We start from the raw sequence: 13256 nt of genomic DNA, 5'->3' as shown, positions 1-13256 counted from the left end.
CACGGTCCTTACTCTCCTCCCTGCACACACAGGCTCCCAGACTCCCGTAGCCAATCACAACGCTGCTTTTACCAGCATGACAGCAGTGTTGTGATTGGTCTGAGTGGCCTGGTTCGGTGCTCAGACAGGGAGTGGGAGCCTGTGCATGTTCTCTATCCGATTGTGCAATGCAGCCAGACAGCCGGGTGGAGAAATGGTAAGTGCGCATGACTGTGTTGCCTGCCCAAGACGGCCAGCCAAACCGTCATGCACACTTAGAGAATGCCCACCACTCTCCCCCTGGTCTGGACAGCCCCGCCCTGCCCCACACCTAGACTGTAAACCATTTGAGCCAGTATGGCAAACTAACAAGATAATAACATTGTTTTGTCATCATTTTATTTTTCCTTTTTGAACTGCTCAGAGAGCATTGGGGGACGCTTAACGGAGGAGCTGTCGCTAGTCCTAGATAAGGTATAGCCTCACCATTTTGTCCTGAAATGACGCACAGGGATGTCACATGTGTTTCTTCCTGCAGGGGGTGGTGTCTGGTGGCGGTGGTGTTGGTGATTGTGATGTATTGGTGGTGGTGTGGTATTGGTGGTGATAATGTGACGAGAGATGTGATAGTTGAGTGCACTTCTTGGATGTAAAAAAAAGTCCCTCTTACGCTGCAATGCAAGCAGTCAGTAGGAGGCAGAATAATACACCAAACATCCAATCGAATATCAGCAACAGACATACTCCTCTGCTCTGATCTGAGGTCTGATTAGAGATCTTTCATTTGCACGGTGTGAACGCCGTTACTCGAGTATGACAGTAAACGACACAAGCTCTTCTCTATCAGTGACCCCAACGAAACGATTTTAATATTCTCTCATGAAAGGAGGGTCTGTTAGAACTAACGCCTGATTTAGATCTTGGCAGATGGTTTGCTCCGTCTTAACAGTGAGGGATATCCCGTCCGCCGAAATATAAATCCTATTATATCCTATGGGATGCATGATTTTTTATTTCTGTCTTTTTAATTATTTATGAAGTATTCTTAAAAAACATGTACTGTATTTTAACTGTTTTGTGCTTTTTAAGATATTTATTATATCGAAATAAAGCTTTGTTCCATTTCTTGTTACATTTCTATGGGATGCATATTTTGGCAGACTGGATATCTGTCACCGTTGTGATGAAGAAATCCATCCGTCAAGTTCTAAATCAGGCCCTAAGTATGAAAATCCATCATCACTCCTCATCGTACTCCTACTCATCGGAGTCCTTCAGATGCACAACGATCTCAGCTCAAACTCACTCCCTCATTTTCTCCTCTATGGTAGGAGGAGCCTATGAGCATTTTGAAGGGGATACCAGTGAGGTGCTGGTCACCAGGATGCAAAGGAGCCTCTGACAAGGAAGATTAAGACACAAAGGGGCTGATTCACAGAACTAATCTGAGACAAAATCCTAAACTTACTACTTTTGGTTACTACTTTAGGTATTCACAGAAGGCATTTAGTAGTAGTAAAGTTAGTATGTTGACTTAAGTTAGTATTTTGTCTTAAATTAGTATTTTATCTTAAATTAGGTTTTGTCTTAAGTTAGGATTTTGTCTTAAATTAGAATGTTGTCTCAAGCTAGTATTTTGCCTTAAGTTAGTATTTTGTCTCAAGTTTGGATTTTGTCTTAAAACCAAAACTTAAGACAACATACTAATTTAACCTTTTGAATGCTATGGGGATTTTTCCCCTGTGCTGGAAAATCATGATCACCATTATTCATGACGAGCTGGGCTCGTCATGAGCGTAGCAGGAGGCTACTGCATGACGAGCCCAGCTCGTCATGAGCGTCGAAGGGGTTAAGGAAAAATACTAACTTAAGACAAAATACAAATTTAAGACAAAATCTTAGCTTAAGACAAAATACAAATTTAAGACAAAATCCTAATTTAAGACAAAATCCTAATTTAAGACAAAATACTACCTTAAGACAAAATACTAACTTAAGACAAAATACTAACATTCCTACTACTAAATGCCTTCTGTGAATACCAAAAGTAGTAAGTTTAGGATTTTGTATCAGATTAGTTCTGTGAATCGGCCTCAGAGAAGTGGTTAATACTAGCAGGTAATGAGTAATCAAGTCCTACTGTAACAAGCAGATGTTGGAGATGTATGAGTCTGCCAGGCAAGGGCACCCACCGCAAATGTGCACCTCGCTTCTCAACCTGCAGAACCGTTATCCAGAAAAATCCTTACTGCTGCTCTGTTAAAAACAATGATCTTTTTTTTGGGCACTTGGATTATGAATGAATGAGTGAGTGAATGAACAATTCCAGTATTCACTCTGAAAAGTCTCTCTCCATGGTCGATAAGCATAGGTGAATGTTGGCCGAATGTTCCCCAAGTAGTCTATACACCATAACCTAATCTTTTTTTTTTTAACAAGCACTTTCTTTTTTCCACTCACCTTTTGTCCTCTGTCACCAACTCTATTTTTTCTCAGTTCAGTTCATTCTTAATTAATGATTAGACACCATCTTTATAACATACAGTCCTTAAAAACAATTAAAACAAGCATTTGCAATGCAATAGGTTTCGCAATTGTGAGATTGAGCTATTGGCATTGTAAATGACAATGCCTTTTATGTGTTTAAAAACCTGCAATAATAAAAGGCATTGTCATTTACAATAACAATAGGTTAGAGCGACCTATTGCATTGCAAATGCTTGTTTTTATTGCTTTTGTCAGCACTTGAGAGAGAGCTTCAAAATTATTGACATTGTCAATGCAGGTTTACGTACCGACCTCTTTTTACCAGTCTGCTAAGACAGGCTAAGAGCTGAAGATTTTGTTTTGATTTAAAAGAGCTTTGCCAAAGGCATCTGCTTCAGTTTGACAGATTAACAGGTGCTGCGGACTCCTGTGCTCCTCGAGCTGTCACTGGTCCTCACCTGACACGAGCGGAAGGGGCGCACGTATTCCTCCTGAGAGAAAATACGTAAACAGGACTATCTGAGCAGTGCGCCTCAGGTGAAGACCGGGGAGCGGACGCAAGTAGGTGGGGGAGAGGAAGGAAGAAAACAAATAACATGTGCCGTACTGGTTTCATTTTTACGAGATTCTGGAAGAATAACCAGGGTTATAATTTTAGCCAACCCGTTTTTAGTCACACATTCCTGTGTGGTATGCTCAAAGTGTTATTTACTCTATTCAGCTTAAACCGGGTCTCCGGTTATGAGGAAACATCAGCTGGACTCCAAGGGCGAGTAATAGCTTCAGGTTGCCGCTGTCCCTAGCAGATTAATGCTTAAGTGTAATCATGAAGTCCCAACGTACTACCAAAATGGTGTTGGGCCGCTTTAATTCTGACCATCAATAGAGGTGCCCAGTGGTTTATCTAGGAGGAGTAGAGGTGTGCATTGCAAGACAGCAAATTCATAAAAGGAACCAAGCCAGAGCACAACCAAAACACGAACCAACATGCGAGCTGCGTGGTGCGCGCGTGACAGCAGCTGTTTTGAAGCACACTCGTGCTTGTGGCAGCATCCGCCTTGCGGGAGCGAGCAAATGCCAATTAGCATGCGCGCCGTTGTTCGCTCCTGCAAGGTGGATGCCGCCACAAGCATGAGTGTGTGCTTGAAAATTAGCAGAGCGACAGCTTAAGCCCCTCCTAAAATGCACATGCGCGCTGCGTAGTCGAGACCTAAAAATAGCAGGCACTTTTCTATATATAGATCAAGAACTTCGTAAATAGGCAGTACTTTTTTGGAATAGACGTAACAAATTCAGCAATGTTAACCAACAATGCATTTAATGAGTAATGCTTTCCTACAGGAAAAAGAACATTCATTGCATACATATACTTGCAATACATTTCAGTGGGACCCCTTTTGGTCGTCTGGACACAAGCACCAAAGTTGCACAAGCAGATTTGTTGTATCTTCCCTGGTGAGTTTTAGTGCAGAGGTGGTGGATGGGTTGGTAGCCTTGCAACCTACGCTGTAGAAAGTAAGTAAGGCCACTTGGAAGCCGGTTGCAAAGGGGGGGACTTGTGTTTAAGTTCAAGAGCTCCCAACTGGGTCTTGGGTTGGGCGGATCCTGGAAGCAGTCAGTTTCCCTAGGCACGGGTGGCTAGGGTGCAGAGTTTTTGCAGCTGCAGGCTCTTGTGGATCAAGGCGCCCACTGTATTCAGTCGGGACCTGCAAAAAAGTGGGGGGGGTACACAAAAGTAGGACAGCAGGGCATTTCTCAGGGATGGCCTCTGCGGTACTGATGTTCCTAGTCGGCTGTGATGTCAGGAGTCCGGACTGGGCTCCAAACAAGCTTTGGTAATGGCAAAGGGGTCTGGTACCCAGGTATTGGTACAGGAAGGGTTGTGGAGGTCCAGGTACCTTTAGTCTTGGCAGAAAGATTGTGCCGACCGTCTCCTGGATAGCGACTGCTCAGCGGACAGCAACTTCTTTAAACCAGACGTCGCAGTCTGTATCTGCTGGATGCAGGTGAGTAGCTCCTCTACTCCAAGGATGATGCTGGCGGCTTGGCAAAGTGCTGGTAACACTCCGGGGCTTGTGAATGTTGCACAGCTGCAGGACAAGTCGGTCTTTGCAACTGTTGAGTCGTTGTGTTGCAGGTAGGGTTTAGTGCCAAAAGTCCACAGCAGACTTCAGTTCTTGCAGGGATGAGCTCTTCAGTGCCTTCTTTTTAGTCCGTGCAATCTGAGTACCGGGTGTCAGGGGCCATCTAAATACTAAATGTTGGGGTGGTAAGGGGGAAATAAAGGTAGTAGCCAATGGGCTACTTACCCCTGCAATCACTACACTACCTAGATGACCACTTCCAGTGGGAAGTGGGCATCACTCGGTCACAGAGTTCCTAATTTCTCCACACACAAGATGGTGCAATTCTTAATTTTGTGTTCACTTCAGGTAGCACACTCTAGGGGCGTGACTAGCCTGAGGGTTTAACACGCCTCCTGCCTATCCTGCTGCCAATGGACCTCAGGGCAGGGGGTGGCATCCTACGGGGTCTGGGAGAAGCGAGGCTTGGATATCAAAGGCAGCAGTGGGCTTTGAAGCTTCTGGCCTTTACATGGTGATTCACTATCTTTCCTTCTGAGGGAGGTATAAACATCTGCTACCAGGGAAAGCATTGTTTCTGACATCTAAGAGCAAGGCTCTCACCTCCTAAGGGGTCAAAAACTCTCCTGTGGTGGCAGGCTGGCCAGGACCAGTTAGCCAGCACACTAGATGACTGGTAGGGTTCAGAGGCTACCTTGAAGGTACTCTCTAGGTGCAAGTACTAATAAATCCATCACTGGAATCAGTGAGAGTTTATTAATACAAGTATTTGATACATAAACACCATTATGTACCTGGGTAACTCTTTTTGACCAGTGCCCAGTACATACCTTAAGATGGCGCCCCTGGTCACTTCCAATATCTAGTAATAGAACTAGACATCACAGGGGCATATCTGCTCATGAAGACATGTCCTCACATAAAATATGGGCCTCAAAGGCCCGATATTAGAGTGACGTACGTCTATTAAATGTAGTGACTTTGGCACGGCACACAGGAGTGTGCCTGGTCAGGTTTTCACATCATGGTTTGCACCATGTCACACAGCCTGCTCTGGCAGTCTGCCAGAGTGTGGTGGTGGGTCCCTTAGAGTGGAACAATCCATGCTGCAGCCCTTAGGGACCCTCTTAAGTACCCAGGTCCTAGGTACCAGGGGTACCCTTCAATAGGGACTTACAGGGGTGCTAAAGTCTTGTGCAAATTGTAAAACAATCAGACATACCTTGTTTTAAAAGGCGACTTTGGCACGGAGGTCTGGTTGGTAGGCCTCAGTGTGCTGACAGAGTTCAAAACCAACATCTAGTAGCTAAAAAAGTGGTCAAAAAGTGGGGGATACTACTATAAAAACCCAGTGTCCTACAATGTTCCTGCCAATCTAAAATGGTTTGAGAAAACAGGATTTAAACAGTAAAAGGGTGCCTTCTCAGGAGAAAAAAAAGGCATTAAAAGAAGGCCACTGGTGCATGTGGATGTGTTGCGAAGCAATGGTGGCCATCCTTGGATGTAGTTTTAGTTTGATATACCAACCTTTAATACAGTTAATGTCAAAGCAACATATAAAGGCCCACTGGTTTTAACAAACGATTCACACAATTAATTAAATTGGTCAGGCTTCTTGACTTGGTCATAACTTTGCACACTAAACATCAGACCTATGGCATCAGGCATACATGTTCAATAAAAAGCAATCAGTCCTACAGTCTTTACCTTTGGCTTGTCAACTTTAACAGTCGTACTAATTACTGCATAAGGTTTGCCGCAATGCAACCCTCCAGGAAACAGCCATAAGTGTGAATATACACAAAATTACAATAGGCAAAGTAATATTCACCCCTCCTAAGAAGTTTAAAGATCATCTAAGTGTAAATCTTCCAGCAGAAGGGTGAACGACAACCACCAAAAACCCTTGCCTACCAGAGTAATCTGAGAAGCCAAGTAACTCAATACATGTCTAAAGGCAGTAATAAAAAAAATAAAAAGGCCTTTTGGTTAGAACATATCATTTTCACAATAAGACAGGCCTACTGTGCATGTTAACTTTTCTTAAGAAGAACCATTCAGGCCTATAGCCTTTATCATTTACTTCACCATAATCACTTCAGGCATACTGTATTCCACTAGCAATTCCCAGATGGCAACTATCATTAACTAGGCATAAAAATAGAAATACATGGACTAAAATTTGCACCCCTGACTAAAACATAACAAGGACTCTCTAACTGCAAGTCTTCTAACCCTAGGATGTATCGCAGGGGGTAACTAACACAGCCACCCTTGCCTCCCATGAAGCTGAGATTGCCCGTAACAAAAATACCTGCCACAGTAAAGGAACAATCCACCCATAAAGGTCTATTTGAGTTACTAAATATGTAGAAAGCTGGCTTTTTTATGTGATGTCGTGTAGAGTCCAGGGGGCCCTCGTGAGTGGACAGGGGCTTGCTATGCAATCTCAAAGTGCTCTATTAGGGGGTAGAGTGGTCAAGCAACCTCAGGCTTAACACAGAGCATAGCATTTGCAAATATACAAAACGATCATATAACTGACATGACTCAAGGAGATCCATACAAATTTATAAAAATAGCAAGTATCTTTATAGATGTTTAGGCAGAAAAAAAAAATCGCTCAGGTAAGTAGATTTTCACTTCAAAAAGTGGATACAGTGCAATTTCTGAGTTATGGAATGTTATCCTATCGAAGGTAGAACAAGTTCTGCAAACCGGTATTGTACAGTGACTGACAAGACCAAACTCAAGGAGTTAAAAGGTGAGTGGTGGGCAAGGTCCAGGGCAGCACCTGTAGTACACCACCAACTACACAAGGGCGGACAGGTGCATAACAGCATCAGGAGCCCAATAGGTTTCAATGCAGATCGGTCAATGGGAACTGAGTCTGCAGGCTCTGTCTGGAAGGCCAGTTGAGACGAAACAGGAGGATGCAAAGCTTGTGATGCTTGGGGACACCAGAGCTCCTCTTCTCTACCCCTGGGGGCGAGTGATGCAGAGGTGTCTTTAGGCATTGGAATTTCTTACCTGGAGCAGTCACGGTTGAGGATGGCTGCGTGCAGAGGCTGCAGGCTAAGTCCGGCAATCCAGGAGGGGTGAACCCACAATGGACTCTAGCTCTGGAGGACCTTGTAGACACTGGTGGCCCACTTCAACTCTGGCCAGAGGCAACGGGTGCAGTGGTGGCTTCAGGTGTCAGGTTTGGCAGATCCAGAGGCCTCAGACTTTTCTTTTGGAGTTTTTCGCAGTATGCAGGTAACAGTTTTTCTGTTCTTCTGGAGGTTTTAGTCTTTATCAAAAGGTAGGCAGTCCTCCCAGGTTTCTGGGGTCAACAGCTGCAGGACGAGTAGACTCTGGCGCAGAGAATCAGACAGGCCGGCAGGGTTGATACTAGGTCAGCTGTTTCTGCCCTGCTTTTGCACCTCTTAGGTGTCCTCATCTTAGGTGGACTGAAACTGTTTCTCTTGTGCCAGGGGCTCTCCTAAATACTGAATTTAGAGGCATTAGGGGAGTGCAGGGCAGTAGCCAATGGGCTACTGAACCTTGGGGTCATTATGCCCCTCAAATGACCACTTCCAATTGGTAGTGGACATAACCCTGTCCCAGAATTGCTGAGTATGCCATCACAAAGGTGGCTACTTCTCAAAAATAGTGTCCACTTCCCAGTAGCCCACCTTAGGAGTGGTATTAGCCTGGATGTGCCATGCATACCTTACTAGCAAATTTTCCAACCCACTCTAGTGCCAAGGGGGTTCTGGACAATGGGGATGGCTTCCTCTCCTGTGAGGGGAAGCCAGATTTCACATTTCAATGGCAGCAGCCCTTTCAGGCTTGCCACCCAAGGACGGCCAATCAGCAGGTCATCCAGTGGGAGGGGGAGTTACATCTTTTTCCCAGACAGGCTTCTGTTCTAAGTCTCATGGGTGCACAGGGCTCTCACCCTGGGAGGTCAGAACAGTGTCTCGGGTGGTAGGCTGAAGGAAACCAGTCAGCAAGGACACCAGAGGCTGGTAGGTTTTCAGGGGGTACCTCCAAGAATCACTTTGGGAGAATGTATTGGTAAATCCAACTCTGGCATCAGTGTGGGTTTATCAATACAACAGGTTTAATACCAAACACCCCTACTTTCAGTGAAGCAATCATGTAGCTGGGGAACTCTTTTTCACCAGTGTCCTACACACATCTTAAGATTTTTCCCCTGGTCACTTGTACTGGCCAGTAATCGACTGACCAGCACAGGGCATATCTGCTCATGCAGGTATGCCCTCACATGTACTCTTCAGCACCCTGCACTAGGGCTGTTAGACCTGCTATTGGGGTGTCTTACAAAAATTACCTGCAGTGGTAAGGGACGTGCCACACAGGATGTGTGACATGTTGTGTTTTCACTTTTGTCTGCACCAAGACATGCAGCCTGCAATGTCAGTCTTGCATGTGCTTACTGAGAAGTCCCTTAGGATGCCACAATTCGTGTTGCAGCCCATAGGGACCCTCTTTAGTACCTCGGGGCCTAGGTGCCATTTACTTGGGAATTACAGAGGGTGCTAAAAGTTTTGCCAATGTGGGGAACAATTGTACGGTTATGGGAAAGAGTTCTGGTATTGGGGGCCCTTGTTAGCAAAAAGTGCTGATAAAGCGGCGATTATGCCCTTGATAATATGCCCCTTTGTTCGCACAACTTGTCTGAGTGGTCATGTCAGTAAAGTATTTCTTTACTTTATAATGCCCCAGCAGTAAATTGGCTTTACTTAATCCAGATGAGTAACATTGGCCAGGACGTTTCATAAGAGAAAGGTCAAAGAAAAGAAATGCAAGGGTGCCAAGCCACTAGTCTAGCTCTGAGGAAACTGAACTCTGAATGGGTAAATCTAAATAAACCAGTCAAAAGAATACACTAATCTCGACAAGGAGGAGTAAATTTATTGCAGGAATCAAAATATGATTTTTTTAAAATCATTAATAGTACCCAAATACACATACAATCTCACTTCTCAAGTAGGGAAATGAGCTCAACCAGGTTATGTAAAGTGTGTTGTTATGGGGCAAGTTTAAGATGTGGAGACCGAGGATAACTCTGCGCCTGCCAAAGCATACTAATCACTCACTGATTTTACATTTGGTGCGCACAAGCCTAAACCAAGGGTACTCGCAAACATTTTTCCAAGGGCCAAAATGTTGGTCTGTGATAAGACTGTGGGCAGCACTGAAGTCAGTAGGGTGAGATAAGGTAGGTGTAGGGGATGCAAAGCATGTAAATCTAGTGACGGATTTGCACAATGTGAAACTAGAAAATCTCAGCTTCCCCACCTGATCAGCGAAGAGGTGTGGCGCAGCGGCCAGGGTGCCTAACTCTGGCCCATGGGGTTCACGGTTCGATCCCTGGCACCGGCTGCAGGTTAGCCCAGCACCATGTGACTCTGGGCAATAGCTCGCTTAAACTTCCAGCCGGCCCCTAGCGCAGGACACCTCTACGGAGGTAGCTGTGTGCTTTACAAATGCTGGTATTTCATTATTTTGCAAACTGTGTGACCCTAGGCAATTGTTACATTTCATTTTCCTTCCTTTTACTTAGTTATCGCATATAAGAAGACCTCCAAATACAATACTTCAGGTTTTACGCTGTACAAAACCTTCTGTGTTTGATTTAATAAACTAAATGGTGTTGCTGTATAATAGCAACCCAAGCTGCTCGAAGGATGAACATAACTGACTTGCCTCCAAGTTCACTATTGGCATTTTGGTCAGGGTGGGTGGAAGAAGCATGAATATTTCTATATTCATGTTTAAAAACCATCACTTTTCAAAAATACTTCTCAATGCACTACTGTAACCTGATGTACTGGGATGAAACGGTTCTAACGGTTAATGAAATACACATTTTGAATTTACTTTATCATATCTTAAACGTTTGCTGCAAGATTCAATTAACATTTCAAGAAACATTTTCACGTGTATTTAACATGTTTTTATGTTTAGTGGAGTCGAGTAAACAGCATCCCAGTGCTTCTTTGAACCTTGGGGGGGGGGCATGTAAAGGGTCGGGAGGGCCGCATGCAGTCCCTGGGCTGTACTTTGAGTATCACTGACCTAAATAAACCATTAAACATTTGATTTGTTCAGCATTCCGACAATCATCTGTTCTTTTTTCTTTTGCTCATCCCCTCCCAAAAGTAAGTTACAACACAGCTCACAAATCACCAGGCCTGTCCTGAAGGGGTCTATATACTAAAACATGATGTCACCGACAGTATATGCTGAAAAATTAATTTTGCTAGTAGCTTTATGTAAATAGTCTTATTTTAGTTGAGCGCCAAAGATGCCACAGAAGTGCCAGTTGTACCTTTTACTAGACAGATAACATAACACATGGGCCAGCATATGTTGTCAACTACAGTTTATAGTGAACTACTTGAATGCAGATCCTATGAGTCTATCAGTCAATCCTTTATTCAAGATGTGGAGCTCAAGCGAGGTCCGCATGAAAATAGTAGCTTTACAACGATCTGATACAAATGTATGCGTCAACTATGGATGTGGGACTAGACGGTCTGTAAACAGAAGTATGTAGCAGATGTGCTCATATATTTGGAATGTCCGCCTTGTTCTAAAGCGTGTGGTTTTATATTAAGCCCGTAAGTTTTAATAAGCGAAATTCGCTTGTTTTCAAGCGCGCCCGTATCGACTGTCAATGGGAAGAGAATGTGTAGTTGGTCCCTGAACATCCCGCGCCTATGGGTAGCTGCATGTTATCCGTGCAGTGTATCTTTCACTGATATTTGTATCTGTGGAGTCCCTGAGACACTACAGTCTGAGACTTTGTATGTTGTGCGTAAGATAGCCAAGAAAAGCAGGTATATAAAAGAGTGTGCTGGTGGGTGCCATCAATGTTGGTTTATTGCGGTCGTCTATAAATAAAACCTTTTATCCGTGTGGTCCATCCTTAGGTGCAGCATTCTAAGACCCGTGAACATGGAGCTCGTCAGTGTGCGTTTCTGCATAGCGCCAGTGGGTGCCTTCTAAAGCAAAGATATGCTTGGGGTGTATACCAATTAAGGTTGTAAAGTGGGCGTGTGAATAGTTGGGTGTATAAATGCCGCTTCCAGATATCTGCATTTTTTATCCGTAGGTTCTTAAATAGGCTTTGCTGGAGTCTCCTAGCGTCGATATAAGTCTAGGCTAATGCACGCTTCCTATAGAGTGCCTAAGTGGTGCCCCTATAGGAGAGTGTGCTAGAACGCGCCGTCAAATGGGTTCTTAGGAGGGAAACTGCTGTGTTCCTTCCGATATGCAGCATCCACAGATGCATGATATGACCTATATCTATGTGTCTCTGCAGTGCGCAGTTGTATGTGCCTGAGACGCATGGCAGAATGGGAAATGTAGTCACGAAAAGAGACAAACCCCACTTCTCCTATTCACTTTGGGAGTTGCAGTACTAATAGAGAATGGCGATTTGGCCTCAGGCACGAATAGGACTCTTGCTGTACAAACGCCTCTACATGGAGAGCAAGGCTCACGTAGAGTGAATAAATGACCCCTGGGAAAAGCAGTTTTATGAGACTAACAAATACGACCTCAAAGAATCAAATGGACTACAAGGTTGGTGACCTGTTGATGGAGGGGTAGCGTGAGGTCACAGCGCTAGGAGTGATGGGGCTTGTAGTGCGAATGACCACCAACGCTGGGCAGCCATTACAATAGGAACCACAATGTAAACACACCGGCTTTCTAGCAACCTGGCAAGCGCCTAATTATTTTACTCTTCCAGACAGCTAGAGCTTCACCATTTGCAAGCACACGGGGGATCTTGTTTTTGAGAGCTCTTCCCGTTTGTGAGCTTTGACTTACTCCTCCAATTCAAAGTGCTTGCCTCCTGGTCCTTCTAAGGTGTAATTTATCACATGGTAAGCGGGGCTAAATGCAGAAAATAACATGGACCGGCATAGCTGCTCGCGCACGTGAAAGAGGCGAGGAGCAGCCGGGCACCTTACCTCACACGCGGCTCTGTGTCGATCTCTGCGACCAGCAGCTGTTCCGTCAGTCAGCGGCTCCCTTCTGCAGCCCCCTTATGTGTGCGAGCGAGGAGCGACCGCTCTGCGCACAGCCGGCTTTGCTCTTCCTTCCCCTCCTGCACCCCATGCCCCTAGGAGTGCCGATGCCGGGACCCCGGCCTGCACCGTAAACCTTGTGATTGACGCCACAGCTTTCCAGTTTCCCTCTCTCTCCTAGGGGCGCTCTGAATGAGGCAGCGCAGAAGAGAGCAAGGAAAGTAAAACAAGTCAGGTCCCGGGCCGCGCTGTGATTGGCTGACGTCACGGGGGTGTCCCGGGCCGGCTGCCAATCACAGCGCGGCCCGGGAATGACGTCACGGGGGTGTCCCGGGCCGGCAGCCAATCGCAGCGCGGCCCGGGACAAAGGGGCGGGGCTTAAAAAAAGCACCAGAAACGCCCCCGAATCGCGTTTTCAAGAGAAAGCGCGATTGACAGCCTCTGTCTCCCAATGGCTAGCCTCCATTTATGGAGCTAGCCAATGATAGACAGAGGCGGGTCATCACCCGACATAGAACTCAAGAGGTTTTGCTAGCGCATGCGTACTTCGTACGCATTGCTAGGCAAAACCTAAAAATTATATAATGACACCGTATGAATACCAATTCATCATACTACACTAAAAAATTATTTCTCAATCTTTTGCTGTTCATTG

Source organism: Lissotriton helveticus, chromosome 11 (genome assembly GCF_964261635.1).
Source record: "Lissotriton helveticus chromosome 11, aLisHel1.1, whole genome shotgun sequence".
Classification (NCBI taxonomy): Eukaryota; Metazoa; Chordata; class Amphibia; order Caudata; family Salamandridae; genus Lissotriton; species Lissotriton helveticus.
This window is presented reverse-complemented; position numbering follows the sequence as displayed.